Raw genomic sequence first — 11,662 nt, forward strand, 5'->3', positions numbered from 1 at the left:
GGCATTCTTCTAAAAGCAAAAGTACCATAGGGACAAGTAAAAGTAGTTTTCTCTTGATCTTCTAGTGCAATAGAAATCTGATTATACCCTGAATATCCATCTAGAAAGCAATAAAATCCATGCCCTGCAAGTCTTTCTAACATCTGATCAATAAATGGTAAAGGAAAGTGATCTTTTCTAGTGGCATCATTCAATTTTCTATAATCCATACACACACGCCACCTAGTAACTGTTCTCGTTGGAATCAATTCATTGTTGTCGTTTTTCTGAACAGTCATACCACATTTCTTTGGCACAACTTGTACAGGACTTACCCAAGAACTATCAGAGATAGGATAGATGATACCTGCATCAAGTAGCTTAATTACCTCAGCTTTCACTACTTCTTGCATCTTCGGGTTCAAACGCCTCTGAGGTTGGATAGTGGGTTTATATTGCTCCTCCATCAAAATTTTGTGCATGCAAATTGAATGACTAATTCCCTTGATATCAGCTATTTTCCATCCAATTGCACCTTTATGCTCTCTTAATACTCTGAGCAATTTCTCCTCCATTAAATCTGTCAAAGAAGAAGATATAATTACCGGTAAAGAAGAAACTCCATCTAAATAAGCATATTTCAAATGAGAAGGTAAGGGTTTGAGTTCAAGAATTGGAGGCTCTTCAATTGATGGTTTAGGCTTTGTAATATGTTGTCCTAACTCCTCAAATTTAATTGCCTTTTGCCTTGAATATGGTGGAATTGCCTTCATGAAATTTGCGTACTCATTTATCTCCTCATTCTGAATATCTTTGTCCCTTAGTTGAATCAGACATGCTTCAAGTGGATCTTCAAAAATATTTTTTTGAAAAATTTTATTCACCAACTTGTCAACTGTCTCAACTCTAAAACAAGAATTATCATCAGATGGATATTTCATTGCTTTAAAAACATTAAATGAAACAAGATCATCTTGAACTCTAAGGATCAACTCCCCCTGTTGTACATCAATAAGAGCTCTTCCTGTTGCTAGAAAAGGTCAACCTAAGATAAGTGGTACCTCAAAATCTTCCTCCATGTCAAGAACTATGAAATCTGCAGGAAAGTTAAATTTGTCAACTTTTACCAAAACATCTTCCACAATACCTCTTGGATATTTAATTGATCGATCAGCCAGTTGAAGTGACACTGTGGTTGTTTTTACCTCGCCCAATCCTAATTTCTTGAAAACTGAATAAGGCATCGATTAATACTTGCACCTAAATCACATAATGCTTTTTCAAAATAAGAATCCCCAATAGTGCAAGGAATAGTAAAACTCCTGGATCTTTTAATTTCGGAGGCAATTTGTTTTGTAGGATGGCTGAACACTTCTCATTTAACTTCACAGTTTCTTAATCCTCCAGGTTCCTTTTGTTTGCCAAAATCTCCTTCAAAATTTTTGCATAACTAGGCATTTGCGTTAAAGCATATGCAAAAGGAATGTTAATGTGCAATTTTTTAAATATATCAAGAAATTTAGAAAATTGCTTATCTATTTTGTCTTCTTTGAGTCACCGAGGGGAATGGAATTGGCGGCACATATGGCTTGGGATTATCTGGAAAAAGTTTACTCTTGCTTGTCTCTTTTGATTGTTTATTGACCACCTCTTCCTTGTCTCTGAAAATCTCTTCTTCTCCCACTTGTTTACCACTTCTCGGGGTAATAACCTTTATGTTTTTAATTGGATTTTTTTTCTGTGTTGCTCGGCAAAGAACCCCGTTGCCTTTACGATATCATGCTTGCTAACTGACCCACTTGCATCTCCAAATTTCTAATTGAAACCTCTTGGTTTTGAAATCTCACATCCGTGCTTTTGATGAAGTCATGAGTTGTGTTAGCAAGTTTGGTGACTATGTCTTCCAAATTTGACTTTGTATCTTCTGATTGTTTGAATCCGTGGTCTCATCACATTCTGATTATTCCATGAAAAATTTGGATGATTGCGCCATCTGGATTGTATGTGTTGGAGTAGGGATTATTCGTGACCTGTTAAAATTCCCAACAAAGTTAGAATTTTCACTAGGTTGTTTGAAAGTATTACCTACCTGACACTCAGTGCTAACATGTCCTCCACCACAAAAATCACATGTCAAATTGTGAATTTTCATGGCTGAACTACTCATATTATCAAGCTTTTTGTTGATTACTTCAAATTGTACAGCAATTGCAGCAAAAGCATCCACTTCATGAACTCCGCTAACTTTTCGCATTGGTAATCTCTCAGTAGGCCACTGATAACTATTGGACGACATCTCCTCTAATAGATTGTAGGCTTCTTTTGGTGTTTTATTATTTAAAGTCCCCCTACAGCTGCATCAATCATAGAACGAAGATTTGCACTAGAGCCATTATAAAAAGTTTGTACCTGCATCCATACGGGTAGTCCGTGATGTGGGCATCTCCTAAGAAATTCTTTGAATCTTTCCCATGCTTCATATAATGATTCATTATCCATCTGCATAAAATTAGTAATATCGTTACACATCTTTGCAGACTTTGCAAGTGAAAAGAACTTACCAAGAAATTTCTGAGCCACATCATTCCATATAGTAATTGATCCTGCAGGAAGAGAAGAAAGCCAACTCTTAGCTTTGTCTCTAAGAGAGAATGGAAATAATCTCATTCTAATAGCATCATCTATAACTCCATTATATTTAATGGTGTCACAGATTTCAAGAAAAGCATCGATGTGAGCATTTGGGTCATCGCTTGGTAGCCCACTAAATTGCACTAATTGTTGAAGCATCTGAATAAGTGACTACTTAATCTCAAAGTTGTTTGCTTGAATTGCAGGTCTTATGATACTTGATGTGGTGCCTTGAACTATTAGCGCAGCATAATCTCTTAAGAGTTTACGTGGATTTTCATTCTCACCGTCTGCCATCTTAGCGTGATTTCTCTGTACTCTTAGTTGTCTTTTGAATGTACGCTCGATTTCTGGATCAAGCTCAACAAGTTTCCCTTGTTGGCTACATGTCATAAACCGATGTACACCCTTAAAAATAAAACAAAACGAAAGCTAGATTAAACTTAGAATTATCTGGTATCAATATTAATTAGTATTAAACAAACGATCCCCGGCAACGGCGCCAAAAACTTGTTCGTAAAATTCTAAATGCAAGTGCACGTATCGAACAAATAATATAATGATGAGATAAAGTATCGTCCCACGAAGATCGATGATTAATAAACTAATTAAATACTAAAATAGATTAATTCTAAAATTTATCTAATAGATCAAAAATAATTAAGAATAAATTAAAAACGAAACTTGAAGACTTTGAAGACTAAATGCAGTAAAATCAATCAGATAAATATGTTAGAGCATCCGATTTCACCATAATCACTATATATGAATTTCATATTATTATGAGTACAAGAACGATAGCAAACATGTGATAGCGGAATTTCCTAATCTATTTACTATCATATCTCTAGGTATAGCAAACCTACTCAGCTTATTAATCCACTATATCTCTATGTGAATTAAAATAAACATTAGTGCATTAAAAACTATGAATATTCCCGGTTTACAATGAGTCTTTTGGATCACCTTATCACCGAAAGCTACACAAATAACGCGGTATATTTCTATCCACGTTTAATTCATGGTTATATATTATAATGAGCAATTGCATATTATCACCTCTCAGTCTCAAACATGCACATCAGATCATTCAAGTGGTGGCCAGTCACTCAAAAGCATTAAACGCAATAATATATAACTCATATGAATAAAATCAATTGTAAAACATAAAAATCATGAAATTCATATCATCATGGTTAGGCTACATCGTAGCCTAACAAAAGAAAATTAGAACATAGTAGAAGAAGAAATAAAAATATAGATCAAACCCAAGCATCTTGAATTAAAGGACAAGAATTCTGTCACCACTTTTGTCTTCTCTTCAAAATACTTAAAAAACTCTCAAAAGAATAAAATAAAATAAAACGATCTAACTCTCACCCTAGCTACTCTCTCTTCCTATTTATAGGAAATCTAAAATATCTATCTCCCAATACTTGCAGATAACATTAGGGAACAAAATCAAGAATTTCCTGATTTGATATCCATCTTCCACTGCTACTTTTATTTGAATTCCTGATAGTTACAATTCTTTTCCTTATCCTCTTCATATCTCATTATTCTGCATAAATAAGGAAAATTCAAATAATCAGAAGGAAATCCAAATATTTTCTCACATATAATGCATTAATTACTGCCTAAAATAGGTAAAATAACTCTATTTTTATAGAGTTATCAGTATATCTGTACTAATTGCTCAAATTTATTTTTCACTCTTTGTATCCTCACAGAATTATTTTTTAATTCTTTCAAAAAGAAAAAAAAAATGCACACTTATTCACCCTTCAGCAAAATGAAGTTTCTAGCTAACACTATCATCATAATATATCAAGAAAGCACAAAACCCAGAAAAGCAACAAGAGAGGGTGTGTGGAATTCAAACCATACAAGTGAGAAACATTGAACTTCAAAACATCATTTCCTCGACTTTGAAATGCATCTTTCAGAACCTTCAAAAAATTCAATGGATTGTCGACCTTTTCCTGTGTAAGTTCGACAAAAAAATCCGAAGATCCCATGCAGATTTTCGATGAATTTTCTTCCTGATTCATGCACCAAATCCCGTACTACATAAATAAGCATGTGGAAGCACGATTACATCAAGATGAAACGTACACATTCAGAACACCTAACTTGAAGCTATTTATGGTGAGTAAAAAGAAAAGAAACCTGTTCATTGTGGAGTTCAAAAACTGTGACAGAAAAGTCATATCTAGATGTAGCAGTTGCATCTGAATTCGCTAAATCGAAGAACTCCTCAAAACAACGAGCATACAGACCACGATCATGGCTAGATCCTTCCTGAAAAGCATAAAAAAACACTATCATGTCAACTTCTATATCAGAATTTGTGGAATGACATGGTGGGTGAACGTGGTTCATCATAATGTTACAAAGGCCCCCGTTCAGATAACTATGATTGCCAAAGATCAAACCAATGACAATCAGATCTAAGAAATGCAAGCAGAAGAACTTTTAGCTCCTTAAATTCAGACATGACATAAGACCAATATCTGACAGAAGTATCTGCATTAATGGACCGTGCCCGTAATGGCAGCCATACATGCATAATTCACAAAACACATCCTCATTCCAGATCAGTACCCTATTGAATGCAATAAGAATGAAAAACAAAATACTTTATCCAAAAAGCCATACCAAAATATTTGGATATTTAGCTCATAGGGAGATAATATTCAGTGGGAGCATGTTTGAGAGAGAGAGAGAGAGAGAGAGAGAGACCATAGTGTGCGTCTTTCCTGAGTTACTTTGTCCATAAGCAAATATTGACATGTTAAATCCATCCAAAGATGATTGAACCAACAGTTGAACATCATTAAATATATCAGCTGCACATGCACCAGTCCTACTGTAAGATAACAAACCTCCATGCAAACCAGCCATGTAGCTAGTATATACCAAGAAAAATTTCAAATGCTGCCTGTTATGTAACAAAATTAATCATTTTCTAGCTCACCCTATCCAACATGAGGTCCATACACCCTATCGAATTCATAATCCTTCTTAGGATTGGTACTAGTCTCATCACCAGTGTCGACATGGATAGTAAGATCACCAGGTAATTCTACAGCAAAGGGACCTTTATTGTCAAATAATGGTCTCGAAGGACAGAATACCTTTATGTTCCCTGAAATTAAAAGCATCTTCAAATCATTATAGGAAAGGAAAATACCCATAAATTTCTGACCAAAAAACTTTGTATAGCCTCAAAAAGGGAGGACTGGAAATTGAAGAGAAGAGTTGTTGAAACAAATTATTATAGTAAGAGAAGAGAACACACAAAGAACAGAGGAATTCCCTATCTTGATCGATTCTTGTGCTTCCATTAGAGAGTAACCAATTGAACTATAGTCCCTCAGCAACTAACTAACAAATAGCCCAACTTCTAAACCAAACAGTTAATTAACGTGTGTGCACCTCCTGCACTCATAGCCAACCAAATGGTTGAAGATGATCGTCCTTCTCACTTAAACACTATTAGTATAACTTAGGTCGACCAATCTAGTGATTGGGCAATCAATGGTGAATTGATGATGTGAAAGGAGTCCAAATGGAAATTATATCAGAGGTGACTGGACTCTTGTCTGAAAATCATATTTTTTGGGAGTTCTTCCATTAGTTTAATCCAAGAGATTCAATTTCTATGTAAATATCAATTAAAGTATCAAACTGATCCTAACAGAGGACGAAGAAGATACACAGAGGTGACTGGACTCTTGTCTGAAAATCATATTTTTTGGGAGTTCTTCCATTAGTTTAATCAAGAGGTGACTGGACTCTTGTCTGAAAATCATATTTTTTGGGAGTTCTTCCATTAGTTTAATCCAAGAGATTCAATTTCTATGTAAATATCAATTAAAGTATCAAACTGATCCTAACAGAGGATGAAGAAGATACACAGAGTAAAAAATCATTTACGTTCTTGATATCTAGCCTCCGTTTACAGATTAATGAATCTCTGAGGTATAATCAGTCCTAAACTAACAAACAGTTCAATTTTTCAGACTAACAATGATCACTAAAATACATCACAAACTGCCAGCTAACAGTGCGATCTCAAGTTAATCTGCACTTCATCGCCAAAACTCTATCAGTCATATTCCAACTCGATCTTACTCGTTAAACTCAAGTTTTGTCCTCCTACTACACACTGCAAAATTGCCATACAAGCAAGCTATCTCTACCCATCCATCCGACAGGAACATTATCCCGAAAATGAATTGCAATTCAAACTAGAAATTTTCTTAATTATCGGCTCATGTATCCAAATACTTCCGCTCCACATGCTTCGTGTGGAAAGTGGGAAAACTCAATTAAGAAACCAAAGACTGACTTTTGGATGTCAACAACTCATTGAACAACTTCCTCTTCTCACTGACAAGCGGTGCTATCCTAGCCTCGCCTTCAAGGGTGACTTGATCTGACACAAAGCACAGAACCTGTCAAAAACCGAAATAAGAAAGCAAACGCGCATCGAGGCACAACAGACGCCGCACCGCCTCACCTAGTTTCCGCGTCTTGTCGGCGAGAACGCCGAGGTAGCGCGTGACTCGATCGAGCTTCGCGTTGGAATATCCCTGCAGTTCGCTTGCCTCTTGTCTCAGCTCCAAGTAATCCTGCCTCGCAAGCTGCATCCGCAAATCGCTCTTCTCAGAGCTCGGCAACAGAGAAAGAATCGACCGAAGCAAGAAGCAAACATTCCAAACAGGCAAATCCCCCGACTCAATCGGGAGCCAAAAACAGAGCGCGAGAGGATCGGAGTGTTTCGGAAAAACCTGGACATCGTCCGCTAGCCGCTGGACCTTGGAGGCCAGCGGGAGCTGAGAGGGCGGCGAGGAGGAGGCGGCGGCGGCGGCGGCGGCATCAAAGGAGGCGGAGGTCGACGACAACTTCCGCGGCTCGAAGCCGCTCACCTCCCCGGTTGCTTCTCGGGTCCGACTGAAATTTTTTCAAAATAGCGTCTCTTTTTCTCTCCAGAATTGTGGATCCCACGAGGACTCTTCTCGCGGATTCCCTGCCGACCTGAAGGTCTTTCAAATCTTTGACCTCTCTCGTCAACGTGGATTCCCTGCGGACCTGAATGTTCTCTCGTCAACGTTAAGTTTCCGTTTTTCACTTTTTTCTCTTTCCACGTTTCCATCGATATATAAATGAAACATCTGTCCGTCACCCGTCATCTCGTCATCCCCACGCGGTCCCCATGTAACCACGATGGCAATCAAAGTATTCGTTGGCATGATTAATACAGCTAAACAGCTGTAGAGCATATTCTATGCTGACGTCGGCGGTCTCACATCAAACCGATGACGTCATATTCTGCTTTTTAGGTCGACGATTTGGTGAGAACGAGAAAAGTACGAATTTGTTTCTCTTGCATCCTTTTCAAATCAACAAGGCGCAACTGCCTCGAGACTAATTCCAGTTTGGCTGAGGTAAGGCTGGTGACGGATTCCCTTACGTAATCGCCCTCTTCCTTTCTAGATGGAAACGTGTAAATGAGAAATTAGAAAAAAAAGGATGATCGTCTTTCAAAAGGGACGGCCTAAACACGAAATTAGAAGCGTTCGAAAACGAACTTGTGCATTTCTTGCATAATGCTTAGCATGTTGATGTGATGACACGAAACACTGAGCAATTTAAATGGGGCAGGCAAGCTCCATCATGATAAGCTCAAGTCATAGATGTCTGCAACCATCCCACTTTTACATTAAATATCAGGTCCGCACCGAAAACGGCATAAAAGGAAAAAAAAGAAAAGAAATCAGTCAGAATTTATATACTGACCACATGGGAAGAGAGGTATTTATATATATTTTTTTTAGTTTTTCAATCATATATTTCTTTCTGTTCCAAAAAAAAAAAAAAAAATCATATATTTCTTTATAAATACAAAATTTGTTGTGTCCACCAAGCAATAATTGCAGTGCTGCGGTACATGGCTCCAGCTGCTGCAAAGGTCTTGCTCACGGACCTCGCGTCCGGCATCGACCGTGTGCCCGACAATTACATCCGGTCCGAGGCTGACCGGCCGAACCTCACTGATGTCGAGGCCTCAGATGCCTCCTCCATCCCTCTCGTAGATCTCCAAGGCTCTCTGGTCCCAACCGTGATGATATCATAAGACAGATTGGTCGAGCATGTCAACAAGATGGTTTCTTTCAGGTGCGACATTTGTATATCACTCTGTGCGTCGGCTTAAATATGCTAAGTAAGCGAAAGGGTGTCACTTAAGACTTGATATCTGATCATCCCATGATGAGTTTTTGCCCTGTCTCATGTGATTCTGCTCAACATATTCTTTGGCAGATCAAGAACCACGGGATACCGGAAGAGAAGGTGCAGGCCATCATGAACATAGCCAGGGAATTTTTCCAGTTGCCGGAGAGCGAGAGGCTGAAGAATTACTCCGATGACCCGACGAAATCGACCAGGCTTTCGACTAGCTTTAATCTCAAGACAGAGACGGTGTCTAACTGGAGGGACTTCTTGAGACTCCATTGCTACCCTCTTGAAGAGTACATGCATGAGTGGCCGACCAATCCTCCATCATTCAGGTAAAAAACAAAGCTTATTCTCAACATGCGATTTGTTTATTTTGACTCAAATGTTCAGCATTTGGTGATGTCTTCTTTTAATATATCTTCTCGATTGGGATGGCTTAGTGGTTAGAGAATGAGCTTATGCGCCTTTATAAGATGTCCAATGAGTTTGATTATTCCTATTATCACACGTGAGCAATTTCTATTAGGATCGGATCTTATTTGATCCAAAAGGTTTCTATTTCATAGGCCGAAGATAATTACCATATGAGATGGGGCTTCCTTCTAAATAGAAAAAAGGGAAATATGTAGACGCACATGATCTTTGTAATATTCAACCGTTGGAAGATTCATGTTGATCATGAGGATTTCACAAGCTTTCTCCTATGAAGTCTGGAAAGTTAAAAGCTTGCTTGCTGTAGTTTCTAAAGTCTGATATTTGCCAAACAAAAAAGAGAGCAACATCAAGAATCTCTCAACAGAAAAAAATGTAAGACCGAAGAAAATAAGGGGTAGAGCACACCCTTCACCAACAGACAATACTGATTCAAACTAGGCGTGGGCCAATCAGAATTAAGAAAAAGAGAATGGTACTTTCGACTGATTTTTTATGACTACCATGTCGTGGAAGTACGAAACAGCCCGCCTAAAAGTTCCCGATCCGAACTTCAAGTGTCTTGACCGATATAATCAGTGGGCACGCCTTAACTGCATTGCTGGTTCAATCTTTTTGATAAGCAGGAAGGAGATGGGTGAGTATTGTACAAGAGTGAGAGAACTGGTGCTCAAACTGTTGGAAGCCATATCAGAAAGCTTGGGGCTTGAAAGGGAATACATAAGCCAGAACTTGGGCAAGCATGGTCAGCACATGGCTATGAACTACTATCCACCATGCCCACAGCCCGAGCTCACTTATGGGTTGCCCGGCCACACCGACCCAAATTTGATCACCATCCTTCTTCAGGACGACGTGCCTGGTTTACAAGTCCTTAGAAATGGAAAATGGGTTGCTGTCAATCCCATCCCCAACACCTTCATTGTCAACATAGGAGATCAAATGCAGGTACTTTGGCTACATTCTTTTAAACCATGTCCAAGTATGAGATTCTAAGCTAATGAGGAAGAGAATTTGGTACGACAATTTATTAAAAGTGGAAGTAGCAACTCTTTTAGCTAAGTACAAGAAACAAAATCGGCATAATTATTCTGACCAATGAAGATTGATTCCATCTTTTTGCACAAGTTCATCAGTTGTTTTCCTAACAAGTCCAAGAACTGGACATGATTGTTGCTTGAATCAGGTCATTAGCAATGACAAGTACAAGAGCGTCCTTCACAGAGCAGTGGTAAACTGTAACACTGAGAGAATCTCCATCCCAACGTTTTATTGCCCATCCCCAGAAGGCCTAATTCGACCTGCTCAGGGCTTGATTGACCACGAACATCCAGCAGTTTACAGGAGCTTCACTTACGAGGAATATTACCACAAGTTCTGGAACAGAGGACTCAGGACTGAATGTTGTTTAGACATGTTCAAGATACACTCGGCTTAGGATTTATTTAAAACTTCTGGATGACAATATATCAGGTCTAGAATATGCATTACTATGTGTTAATCTGTTTTAAGGTAGGCGACTTGATATTATCAGGAATAAAGCGATTCTATGTAGACCAGATAACAGATCATTTTTCTAGAGTAGCCGGAAAAAAAAGAGCTTAATGATATGTACCGATGATTAATTGATGATAATGCCGTTGGTCTCGATCAGTGTCATTTCTGTCCTGTCTCAGATTTATCGGTACGCATAAAATCCCATATTTATACTAGAACTCTATGCTTAGGCCGACAAAAGAACTTTGGTCTTGACCTCGAGAAACCTGCCTCCGTTTCCATCATATAGTTGCATCTAAAGGCCTAATTTTAGCGTACAGTCAATAAGTTCACCTGTATCTGTAAGTCCATAGTTAAAAAAGGGGAAACGAAGGGAGGAAGAATAAGGGTAGGTAAGGATGAATACAAGATAAATGTTAGTGATGAATGGTCACTTATATTCCTCGTCATCATGAGAGCAATTTACTTTGTGATCAAACTTCTAAATGGCTCATACTACATTACCTAGCCAGGGCCCAACTCGTATGGAGATATGTCTTGACGGCTTGCATTTTGGTGGGCATGGCGGTGTGGATCTAACATTTCGTAATCAATGTGGGACCCTTTTGATAATGCCCAAAAGGAGGCCACCGGCGAATTGGTCGCTCCTCCCAGCCCTTTCAAATATCAAGAAAAGAGAAGTGTCCTTTGAATTTTTCTTTTTTCTGTTTTTTGCTTGTCATTTATACATAGACTTATAAGCATTCTGTTTGTGCTTATTAAAAAGTTAGTACAAATTAGAAAGATATTGATTTTTTTTTTTTTATAATCCAAGAGGACCATGTACGTCTCTTAAAGCGTATGAACTAAAAAAGTCCAACCCTTTGACATGTATATGCAG

General features: G+C 38.2%; 2 non-coding genes and 1 pseudogene across 2 annotated transcripts; 2 read left to right on the forward strand and 1 right to left on the reverse strand.

The window, feature by feature from the left end:
• The first annotated feature begins 2,404 nt into the window (after positions 1-2,404).
• Positions 2,405-2,511, forward strand: LOC120293035. The gene has a single exon (XR_005550695.1). It is a non-coding gene; the product is annotated as a small nucleolar RNA R71 (small nucleolar RNA).
• A 1,886-nt stretch (positions 2,512-4,397) lies between these two features.
• On the reverse strand, positions 4,398-7,808 carry LOC104428362 (annotated as a pseudogene).
• Positions 7,809-8,560: 752 nt separating this feature from the next.
• Positions 8,561-10,740, forward strand: LOC104428349. Its single transcript, XR_005550530.1, has 4 exons — positions 8,561-8,793; positions 8,938-9,185; positions 9,912-10,233; positions 10,472-10,740. It is a non-coding gene; the product is annotated as a protein DMR6-LIKE OXYGENASE 2 (transcript).
• The last annotated feature ends 922 nt before the right edge of the window (positions 10,741-11,662 follow it).

The sequence above is a fragment of the Eucalyptus grandis genome, chromosome 4 (genome assembly GCF_016545825.1).
Source record: "Eucalyptus grandis isolate ANBG69807.140 chromosome 4, ASM1654582v1, whole genome shotgun sequence".
Lineage (NCBI taxonomy): Eukaryota > Viridiplantae > Streptophyta > Magnoliopsida > Myrtales > Myrtaceae > Eucalyptus > Eucalyptus grandis.